The sequence below is a fragment of the Eschrichtius robustus genome, chromosome 10 (genome assembly GCF_028021215.1).
Source record: "Eschrichtius robustus isolate mEscRob2 chromosome 10, mEscRob2.pri, whole genome shotgun sequence".
NCBI classification, from domain to species: domain Eukaryota; kingdom Metazoa; phylum Chordata; class Mammalia; order Artiodactyla; family Eschrichtiidae; genus Eschrichtius; species Eschrichtius robustus.
In genome coordinates, this window is record NC_090833.1 from 50,570,403 (window position 1) to 50,582,833 (window position 12,431).

A 12,431-nucleotide genomic window follows, 5' to 3' on the forward strand; every position below is an offset into this window, starting at 1 on the left:
AATAAGCTAGAACAAGAGGCAGGGTAGCTGACTTCTGGTACTAACTTGGCACTAAGTGTGGTGTGTGCTGTATTTGGGTAAGCCGTTTAACTGCCCTGAGCCCCGGTTTCCTCCTTTGTAAAAATCAGGGCTTTGAACTTGGAGAGGTCCTTCCAGCTTTCAAAAGCTTTGATCCTTAGCCTAGTTGGCCCTCTTTCAACTTCCCCAGAAAACCAAGTCTGAGGTCAGAGCAGCCTATCAGGAATACAGTATGCTGAAATGGAAATGCCCGTGCTGTGTAAGCCAATGGAACCAATAAGGGTTTAAGATAAACAGAACAAATAATTCCGAACCACAGCACCCTCACCCCCTACACTGTACCTCAATGACATGACTCCCACGGATGGTGGTTTGTAGTCAGATACTCTGCAATCTCCTTACACTTGCTTCCCAGCAGGATTGGGGAAAAAGATTCCAGAAAAAAGAAATCCTTATTCAGAGAGACGGTGCTATAGGTTAAACCGTATCCCCCTAAAAGTTGTATGTTGGCAACTTAGCCCTCAGTACCTCAGAATGTGACCTTATTTGGGAATAGGGTCATTGCAGATGTAATTAGTTAAGATGAGGTCATACTGGAGTAGGGTGGGCCCTACTGCAGTATGACTGGTGTTGTTATGAAAAGGGGACATGTGAACACAGACATGCACACAGGGAGAATGCCATGTAACGATAAAGGCAGAGACCAGGTGATGCCTCTGTAAGCCAAGGAATGCCAAAGATTGCCAGGAAATCACCAGAAGCCAGGTGACAAGCATGAAGCAGATTCATCCCCAACGCCCTCAGAAGGAAGCAGCACTATCAACGTCTCAGACTCCCGGCCTCCTGAACAGCGAGACAAGCCATCCGGTGTGTGGTACTTTGTTATGGCCACCCTAGCAAACTAGTACAGGTGGTATAAATGCTTAAAGGAAAACCCTGCCTTGGCCAGTGGGCTGGCTCACTAACTTTCCCTTCCTTTCCTTAGCCCATAACACCAGTAAACTTAACCTTCAGGAAACTTATAATTTGGGTACCTGAAAAAAGTACTATTCCTTTTCTTTGCTAAACACTACATTTCCTGTTTTTAAAAAGTAAGGCACTCCAGTAAAATCTCCCAGACATTTGTTTAGATAGTGTTTGTGCCTTAGCTTTCGGACTCCACTCAGGTCCTCCTCATGTCAATGTGCTAAACATGCTCAGGGTGGAAATGACCACCTCAGCACGTAAGTGGCATCATTTACTCAAAATCCAAATTACTATCAAGTCTGCAGAAGCTGCTGGAAAAAAATAATACGAGAACAGATTACAAGGCAGCTTTGCTCTCACAGATGTACACGGCAATTATCACTGTTCAGGGCTATCAGAAAACCATTAGCAGAATTGATTTTTAGTGGGCCTGCTAGCTTCAAAGAGGTGCATAATGACATGAAGGTTTCTCACATGTGGCCGGGCCAATGCCAAACTAATTATAAGCTCTGACTTGAATAATCGGAAAATGTCACAGAAACTACTGGTCTCTGCTGGACAGGCCAACACCCTGTCTGGAGTCATTAGGAACATAAGCAGTTTAAGGAGAGAGAAATCGAACAGAGCCCTAGTTTGCAAAGGATGGGAGGTGGCTGGCTGAGATGGGTGGGGAGGTATAGAGTATTGGCATCTCTGAGAAGAACTGGGACTTGTTCTGGCTTCCAAATCATGGCTCAGCTTTAATTATCTCTCGCAGTGGTCCTTTTATACACCAAAACCCTTCTTTTAAGTTAAGGAATAAAACTAGGTGCTTTAGAATCAAAAGTCAGGACACCCCATTAGCTTCAGTAGTGGTTCTCATACAACCATGCACTAGAATTCACAGGCTCAGGAAGCTGAATTTTTACCAACTTGCTGTTTCTGAAGCAGGTGGTTCTAGAACCTGTAGTTTAAGAAATACTGCCTTATAGACACAGGAAGAAAAATACTGCATGATTCATTTACATGAGGAGATTTCAGGTGCTCTCACCACACACACACACACACACACACACACACACACACACACACACACAAAAACTTCCAGTTATAAGATAAAATAAGTCCTGGGGATGGAATGGACAGCACGGTGACTGTAGTAAACAATACTGTATTGTATGTCTGAAAGTTGCAGAGAGAGTAGATCTTAAAAACAAACAAAATCAAACCAAACCAACTAAAACAGACACAAAACATAGTCTCTACCTTTAAGAGTCCATAATCTAGTGAAGAAACAAGCTAACTTCGAGTAAATAAAACCAATTCCTAGTCTCAAAAAAAAAAAAAGTAACTATGTGAGGAGATGGATATATTAATCAGCTTGACTACAGTAACCATTTCACTATGCATAGCAACTCATCATGTTGTACACCTTAAACATACGCCATTTTTATTAAAAATATATACTGTAAAAATAAGAGTTCTGGGGGAGAACAGTTTGTAATAACCTATGCAAAATAAGCACAGGAAATATAATAAGTTCCAAATATATTCAGCATGATAAAACTTTGAAGAATTGCATATGTATTATTTCCTATGTTATTTTTTGGAAACTAGTATTTTAGAGAAATGGTCATAGGCATTCAAATGAATGTATCAGGTTGTCATAAATAAACACTAAAATCTAAAAAAAGAAAAAGAAAAAAGAAATACTCGCTTAACAGAATGGTAAGGCAGTGGGACATGCAGTCCAGACATGGTGTGGTATGCGTCTATGAATGACTAAGGACCAGAATGGCCCATCCTGGGGAGCCTGGCAAAGCATGAGGAAGATGTTGGTCACTGCTGACAGGCCTCGCCTGTGCCTCCGAGGTTCAATGCTGGCTCTGCTCTGCAGCTGGTGTTGAGAGAGCCTGGAAGGGTTGGCGTCCAGCTCTGTAGGCTGGACCTGGCTGGTGTTCAGGAGCTCTGAATACCATGGACTTTACTGGGGTCAGATATGTAGCCATTTACCAGGTGTCACGCTCAAGAAATCCTACCTTCCAGAAAAAATACATAAGTCATCTAATAAATGATTAGGAACTTTGTAAAACACCATAAAAAAGGCTATCCATTATTTTACACTGTTCACACACCTGAGTCTTTGATATGTGTAAATGTGCTTAGCAATCTGTAAATACAAATATTAATGTTTAAAAGTTGTCACTGAAATTATACCCTTTCCCATGTATTCTACCTACTCTGGAGAAGTCTAAATTATCCATTTTTGGAGTTTGATTTAAGCTATTAATTTTGGATAATGCCTATCTTTCATATGCATGTCTACATCCTATTAATGTGAAATTTCTCAATGGCTATTAATAAAAATGTTCTCAAAGTATTTACCATTTAGAGGCCTCCACAGCATTTCCTTAGATGACGTAGTTATATGACATGTGAGTTGATTTAGGAAGAGGCCCCTGAAAGCTTTGCTTCTCCCCTCGTGGTTTCCCCTTCTAACCAGTGTTACTTAGCTGCCACTTAGGCAGTTACTCCATCTCTCTGAGATTGTTCTTTATCCATATGATAACTTTCCTTGTTTATCACAAGGCTGACGTGAGTAATTTATATGCAAGTGTCTCCCATGCTTCTTGCCCTTGGAACGTCCTGTTCTCCACTAAAGCTGGAGGTGCCTGAATTTACCTCCTCATTGTCCCCTTGTCTCTAGCAATATAACAGCATTTGTGAGGATTCAGTGAGGTAACTCTTATAAAGTCTGGCGCTTGTGTTGAATACATTCTAGCTGTTATTAATATTATCACTGAAGATAATTATAATAGACATTTTATGGACTTCAGTGGCATATAAGGAGTGGTGTACTGGGAAGTGTTTAACAACTAGAATTTTGGGAAAAAATGTCTGTGTGTATATATGTTTATTATAAATTTTACTGGCAAAGAATGTGTAGCACACAATATACAAAAAATAATAAAACATGCAATAGTCTTTACTGTCAATTCCATATAACCAATTGATTGTCATTGAATGCTTTTGTTGATTTTGGTAGAACTGCTGCATCCACAGCCAACTTATGATTGCAATAGATGACTGTGTAGTTCTAACATGATGTTGGTTGGTATTTTCCTTTACACTAATAAGACAAAAATAAAATAAAGACACGTGTCAGAACTTCACTCATTTGTCAATGATATGAGCTACTTTTCTGATGAGTGGAAAAATAGTTTTCAAATAATGGAAAATTACTTCCTCAATTTTTTATGCTATTGACAATGCAATGGCTATAGATATGACACACTTTGAAGGTTTAAAAAGAGATGATTAACAAAACAATAAATCTAGCCCTGACTTAGAGCGCTTGACAATTGCTGTGGAATAAATACTTCTGCTTCAGTTTACCAATGTGATGTCGCTGAATGAGGAGCTGGAATGGAAGGCACCATAGAAGGCTACCTAGCATTCCCATGATACAGATCCAGTGTACATAAACAACCTCAAGGGCAAATAACAGTAGGTATATAGTGAAGTAATCAGGAAGGGATGACTTTTGAGTATTACCTTTTAAAAAATATAACTCATTTAGTTGTTAGTTTATGTAATTTAATTTCTAATAATGGCTGTGCTTAACAACTGGCTTGCAAAATTTCACAGTTGACTCTCAAGAGCCAGAAGGAGCGGGCTCCAGCACACTGCTGGACAAACGCTAAAGGAAAACCTTAGGAGACATTTTGGACACAATCTATTGGAGTTGCTGCTTCCATCGGAATCACTATGGCTGCTGGCAAAATGTTACCAGTCAGGCTTTGTGACCACCTAGAGGGGTGGGATAGGGAGGGTGGGAGGAAGACGCAAGAGGGAGGAGATATGGGGATATATGTATACATATAGCTGATCCACTTTGTTATACAGCAGAAACTAACACACCATTGTAAAGCAATTATATTCCAATAAAGATGTTAAAAAAAAATGTTACCAGTCAGTGAACAATAGAGCCTGGTGGGATTCCAGAATAATCAAATCTATACATCCATATGTAATTTCTTAATCAACAGACATTAAAAATACAATTGCATGAACATTTCAACTTTGAAGAGTGAGAGCCTACTTCTTTTAGTTCTACAAACTGAGAGCTAGAAAAGAGTGTATACCTTCTTGTAGGGAAGATAATATATATTTAGGGAATAAAATCTACAACATTTGGAAGAACAAAAGTTCATCTATCTTGGTATTAATGACCTACTTTGTTTAACCAACACTTTTCTTCACATTGCAGGAAAGATGATCTCAGATGATCCCCTTGATGCAATATTGCCTGTGTAGGACAATTTCCTACTAATTGCCAGGAACAACCAAACACCAGCGGTAATCGTCAAAGCGGAGGCCAGTCCTGTTCCAAGTACATAATGAATAAGCATCTAAAAGACTTGACATACTATCTGGTCTTGACAACCTATAATTAACCCCGGCTATAATTCTAGATGGCACAGAGTTTCAGTGAAAAACAATTTCAGGGAAAATAAATGCTCCTTTAAATAAATTTAGACTTCACCAAGCAATGATTTTAGAAAGTCAGCCTCATCCCTCATAATGTTTAAGAAAGGATCAGTGGAAAGGTCACTGGATTCAGAGTTGAAGGACCTAGATTCTGCTCTTGATTCTGCTACTACCTATCTTGTGCGCTGAGTGATGCTGAATAAGTAATGTCACCTCCATTTACCTTAGTTTCCTAATTTTTATTTTTATTTATTTATTTATTTTTAAATATTTATTTATTTTTGTCTGCATTGGGTCGTCGTTGCTATATGCAGGCTTTCTCTAGTTGCGGCGAGCGGGGGCTATTCTTCTCTGTGGTGCGTGGGCTTCTCATTGCGGTGGCTTCTCTTGTTGCGGAGCACGGGCTCTAGGTGCACGGGCTTCAGTAGTTGTGGCTCATGGGCTCTAGAGCGCAGGCTCAGTAGTTGTGGCGCACGGGCTTAGCTGGTCCGTGGCATGTGGGATCTTCCTGCACCAGGGATTGAACCAGTGTCCCCTGCATTGGCAGGCGGATTCTTAACCACTGAGCCACCAGGGAAGTCCCTAGTTTCCTAATTTTTAAAGTAAAAGTGTTGGGTTAAATAATGGCCAGTTTTTTAAAATGAGGAAATCAACCTCCATAATCAAAAGCATTTCATGTCCCATGAGAGAATTAAAAATTAAAACGCAACAGGGCTTCCCTGGTGGCGCAGTGGTTGAGAATCTGCCTGCCAATGCAGGGGACACGGGTTCGAGCCCTGGTCTGGGAAGATCCCACATGCCGTGGAGCAACTAGGCCCGTGAGCCACAACTACTGAGCCTGTGCATCTGGAGCCTGTGACCTGCAACAAGAGAGGCCACGATAGTGAGAGGCCCGTGCACCGCGATGAAAAGTGGCCCCCACTTGCCGCAACTAGAGAAAGCCCTCACACAGAAACGAAGACCCAACACAGCCATAAATAAATAAATAAATAATAATAATAATAAAAAAACAAATTAATATATCCTCCATGTAACTCCCATGAACCGTTAAGACCCTCTTACAGATTTTCAATGTCACACTTCTCTTTGTTCTTGTGAACACACACTGTGATTCCTCTAGTTTCCAAATGTACACTTGACCTTCTTCCAAATGTGTATTCTCAGTTTTCCCTATTGAAGCTTGTTTACTTGTGAGAACAAGGCTCTCTTTTCTAGTAGATCATAAAGCAATTCCCGGAAGGGGCTGGTGTGGGAGGTGTAGGATATGCCCAGGTACAAAAGATATCTTATAATGTTGATATGTTAGGAAGGCAGGGTGTGGTGGTCCCAGCCCCTTGGCTGGTGAGTATTCTTCTACCTCTGGCAGTGTAGTTCTTCAACTGGCTAAGTCTTACTTTAAAATTCTGAGTCTGTGGTCTTTTTCAACACTGTCCAATTAAAAAATTCTGCAGTTTTAAGCATATCGTGCCTGAGATTAAACAACAACAAAAACCACCACCCCTAAGAATAGTAATAGTTGCCCCTTATTGAGGCACTAAACCTGGCACTTTACATATATTATCTCATTTACAATGTTACCAACCTATCAAAGTGGGTATTATCAACACAGTTTCATACCTGAAGCAAATGAGGTCCTGAGAAGCTAAGTACTGTGCCCGAAGACCCAGGTTTGGCAGGCTAGTATGTGTATGATCTCCCTTACCCTACCTGCCACTGCAAATTAAAACCCCAGCACGACCCAGGCAAGACTGATGCCTGTCTTGGTTTTGAATGGGGAAGAGAGCAGTAGAACAGCTTAGAGAGATTCAGTGCTTGGCAGTTTCACCACTAACATCGTTCATGAGACGCAGTTGGGAGCTGGGATAGAATACCCATTTTGAAGTGAATGTGACACTTTGCCAAGCAAAGCTTTACCATCAACACATGCAAAAAAGGGTCCAACTCAGTAAGGACTGTCCAACACATTATCCAACCCAGTAAGGACTTCCATGCTAAGATGAAAACCATACCTGCAGAATGTACTGAAATATTATTTGTTAGAAAAGCATGGAAAATATCTATAGGCGCTATGTATATTTCACAACTGCGTGAAAATACAACTTTATTAAGCAACTATCACAACAAGCTCTCAACTGGCTATTAAATGTGATCCAGATTTAAACATCAAAATGATTCTATGATAATGCCAAGCACTGGCAAGGTTGTGATGCAACTAAAACTGCTATACATTGCTGGGGGCAGTGTATGGTGAAAACTATTTGAAGAAAAGCATACTTATCGACCCAGCAATTCCAATCCTAGGTATATACCCCCTAAAAATGCATGCATATGATACCAAAAGTCATGTATGAGAATATCCTTAGTAGCTTTATATAGTAGCCCTAAACCAGAATCAACACAAATGTCCATTATCAATAGAATAAACAAATACTGGTATACAATGGATACTATACAGCGATGAAAATTAATAAATATAGCCACACCAAACAACATGGGTGAAACCCACAAACATAATATGGAGCAAAGAAGCTGGATACAAAAGAGTACATGGTATGATTCTATTTATATAATGTCCAAAATCAGGCAAAACTAACAGACAGTATTAGAAGTCAGGAGGGTGGTGAGGTTTGGGAAGGAGGAAGTGGGTAGTGATTGCAAAGGGTCTTGGGAGGGCATCCGAGAAAAATAGCAACAACAAACACAATTCTATGAGGTAGGGATTATTTTTATACAGATAAAAAAAGGGACCTTTAGAGAGGTTATGAAAACATACACAAGGTTATACTTATTTAGTTATAAGTGGCCTTAGCCAGAATTCTAAGCCACATCTGAGCCTTCTCATTCCTTTCTTCACAGTAGGAGTATTAAATTATAGTGGATTTCTCTTTTTGCCCACCCAGCATTCCTTTCCTCTGCTGGTAAGGGCAGCCCACTCAGCCTTTGGAGAACTAGCCTTCCCTCATTCCATGTGGTCCTGTGGGGAATGTACATGACAGCACCTCACCCCGTGAGGGTGAGTCTTTGACCAACCTATGCTCATTGGACACTCTAAGGGATCTGAATCTTGGATGAATGATGGATGAAAACTGTAGGAGCTCAGTAATAACACCAGCAGTAGGCAAACGTGAAGCTGTCTGTGGGTTTGACGTCCTCAGAAAGCAAGCTCAGTGGAGGCAAGAGCATGACAGATTCCCTGCTATATCCTCACCGTGGACACAGTGCCTGGGACATTGTAGACGCTCAGTAAATATTGCTCAATGAATGAATGAATGCCCTGAGCTGTTGCACTTCATATTCTTCCCTTGACTTGACAGTTTAGCCTTTTCTATTTTTTTTTTTTTAGAACTAGGTGAATAATTCTTTTTTTTTTTTAACTTTGGGTTATTTTATTTATTTATTTATTTATTTATTTATTTATTTATTTATTTATTTATTTATTTATTTATTTATTTATGGCTGTGTTGGGTCTTCGTTTCTGTGCGAGGGCTCTCTCTAGTTGCGGCAAGTGGGGGCCCCTCCTCATCGCGGTGCGCGGGCCTCTCACCATCGCGGCCTCTCCTGTTGCGGAGCACAGGCTCCAGACGCGCAGGCTCAATAACTGTGGCTCACGGGCCCAGCCACTCCGCGGCACGTGGGATCCTCCCAGACCAGGGCTCGAACCCGTGCCCCCTGCATTGGCAGGCAGACTCTCAACCACTCCGCCACCAGGGAAGCCCAGGCTTTTCTTTACATTATGTGAACTAACTGCTATTTTCCCAGTGTAATGCCAGTTTTTATTCCTTTTGCAATGCCAGCTTCTCTTGCTTGCAAGCAAAGAACCCTATCTGTTTATTATTTCCGGAATTGTTACATGTGCCATAATATTTGAGAACACAGCCCTGTGGCGTTCTATTCTCCTATAGCAATGTATTTCACCCACTATTGTCACCCTAAATAAGGATGCTGACAGAAAATTCTTCAATTGGGGCATCAAGGAACTATATAATCTCATAGGCGAGAGGTAATTTATTAAGTGGCATACAGGTCCCTGTGAAAGAGACCAGCTACAATATGTGAGGAAGTAGTTTATTTCTACACTGCATTTGATTCATCCTAAACTTGGACCAACTTCCACACGTTTATCCAGGGACAGTCATGAAAACAAAATCAATGCAAACAGCATATGAGTTCACAGGAAATATTAACATTTTCTCAGGAAGAGATGGGCTGATTGTTTTTGAGGAACGGTATCAAGATATAAAAACCAATAGTGTGCACAGAACCAGTATCAAAGAAATCATACGCCTTTCTTGCTTTGATTTTCATCTCCTTGACAGTGGAAAAGGCTGGAGTTGATGTAAAAAGAGTGCCTTAGAGTGATGACGATGACACGAGTTGCCAAGGCAACAATCTCTGAGTAAAGTTTCCTAAGCCTGCAGTGAATGGAACATGGTCTGACTACATGTACCTTTCCCTCAGGAGAGACACAGCCTGGTTTCCTATATTGGGGACATAAAGAAATTACGGCTGTCTGTATGTCAACTATGGGCAGTTCAATATAAGCAAGAAACTTTTCCTTACCCCAGACACATACGCATGGAAAATTTCTTTGACCCAACCCCAAATTCTGGAAACTGGGAAATTTGAGCTATAAAAGCCAAAGGTATCCATACCAGCCTTATATGGGTCGAGGTTCCAAGGCAGGTTAAAATATAATCTGCATAATACGTTAATCACAGTTAAGTGTGGCTGCAAAAAGACCTATACCATTCAACAGATTACCTGTGTCCCTGTGTGTACAACACATATACCGAGTACACCGCATTTCAAGTAAAGCCTCACAGGTAGTTTTAAAACATGATCCCCAACACTCACATTATAAGAAATGCTATTATAATGCATGATTGTTGTGTAGGTTTTGGTGATGTCACTTTGAGGGAAGAAACACCAACCACTTAAAAAAACAAAAAACTAAAGTCCATAATATATTTAGATTTTGTAAGTTTTCCTTAATGCTCTTTTTCTGTTCCAGGACCCCATCAGGATATCACATTACATTTAGTCATCATATCTCCTTGGGCTATAATCTTATAGACTATGACGGTTTCTTAAACTTTCCCTGTTTTTTTTAAACTTTGGGTTTGTTTGTTTGTTTGTTTGTTTATTTATTTATTTATTTATGGCTGTGTTGGGTCTTTGTTTCTGTGCGAGGGCTTTCTCTAGTTGCGGCAAGTGGGGGCCACTCTTCAATGCGGTGCGCGGGCCTCTCACTATCGCAGCCTCTCTTGTTGCGGAGCACAGGCTCCAGACACGCAGGCTCAGTAATTGTGGCTCACGGGCCCAGTTGCTCCGCGGCATGTGGGATCTTCCCAGACCAGGGCTCGAACCCATGTCCCATGCATTGGCAGGCAGATTCTCAACCACTGCGCCACCAGGGAAGCCCTCTCTGTTTTTGAAGACCTTGACAGTTTTGAGGAGTACTTATTAGGTATTTTGTAGAATGTCTCACGATTTGGGTTTGGCTGATGTCTTTCTCGTGGTTGGACAGTAATGATAGGTTTTTGGGAGGAAGATCACAGAGGTAAAGTACCATTCTCATCACATCATATCAAGGGTATAAAGTATTAACATGACTGATCCCTGATGATGTTAACCTTGATTACCTGGCCGAGGTGGTGTTTATCAGGTTGCTTCACTGTAAAGTTACCCCTACCTCCCTTTCCGTACTGTGCTCTTTGGAAGCAAGCTGCTAGGTAGAGCTCACACTTAAGGGATGGGGAGTTATGCCCCACCTCTTTGAGGGCAGAGTAGCTACATAATTATTTGGAATTCTTCTGATGGGAGATTTGTTTCTTCTCCCCCATTTATTTATTTATTCAATCACATAGCAATATCAGTATGGACTTGTATATTTATTTATTCTTTGGTTTATAATTCAATACTATGTTATTTTATTGCTCGAATTGTTCCAGTTTCACCCGTTGAGAATTCTTTCAGTTGGCTCCCATGCCCTCTGACATAGCCCCGTTGTTTTGCTGTTTGAACACCAATTACTTTTTCTATTTTAACACAGAAGGATAGATATCTGTATCTTTGGATGGCTTATCTATGGAACCACTGAGGGACTAGGTTGAATCTTCTAATCCTCAGTAAATATTGAGCTCTGGCATCATTTTACAGTTAATTCAAAGGTTTAAGACTGACCTCATTCACTTCGTCATTCATTTATTGGACACACTTTGTACAGGGGTTCAGAACTGGGTTACTTTCCTTAAACCATTCCTAGCCCATGAATGGTATTAATTCACATTGAAAGGCTAGGTCTTTCAGAACTAGGCTGACCATCAGAGGTGGCAATGGTGAAGTAAACTCTGCTAGAACATTAGCCTTTCCAGGGATACTCTCTGCTCCTTTGTACTTCACCTTGTACTTTCAAGTCATATCTTCACAGTCACTGGTTGGAACCAGTCCACTGGTTATCACCAGTTAGAAGCAATCCACTGGTTATCACTGGTTGGAACCAGCTTCCTAGTTGGAGATCCTGGGGTAATGTAGACAAAATATGGAATCATTCATCCTTGGGGACCCAGGAGAGTTTAGGTGTCCTCGAATTGTGCTAGTTGGGCATAGTACTGAGCATGCAGTATGTCTACAAGAATGTCTGAAGGGCTATCTTACTAAAAAACTGGATATTTGAGTGCATGTTACATTCTAGGCACTAGATAGTCATATATATTTTCTCATCTTATCCTCACAATAATCTTATAGAAAGATATCATTATTCTCTTATTACAGGTGAGGAGATTGAGGCCTGGGAGGTTAAGTCACATAGCTGCTGAACGGCAGATTGGCATTCTAATTCAAAGGTCTCTATGCTAGCTTACCCCTCCAGACTGGAAATTATGGCTATATAATATTACAGTTTCCTCAAAGGAAGCATGCCGTGCCAAGTGTGTGCAGTGTAAGCCTTAGGCCTATTTAAGGTCACATGCTTGCTG

The 12,431-nt window shown here is 40.8% G+C and overlaps 1 protein-coding gene across 6 annotated transcripts in view; it reads right to left on the bottom strand.

The window, feature by feature from the left end:
- PIP5K1B (phosphatidylinositol-4-phosphate 5-kinase type 1 beta) overlaps positions 1 to 12,431 on the bottom strand; it is a 354,990-nt gene that overhangs the window by 35,879 nt on the left and 306,680 nt on the right. The gene's annotated exons all lie outside the window — the stretch shown is intronic.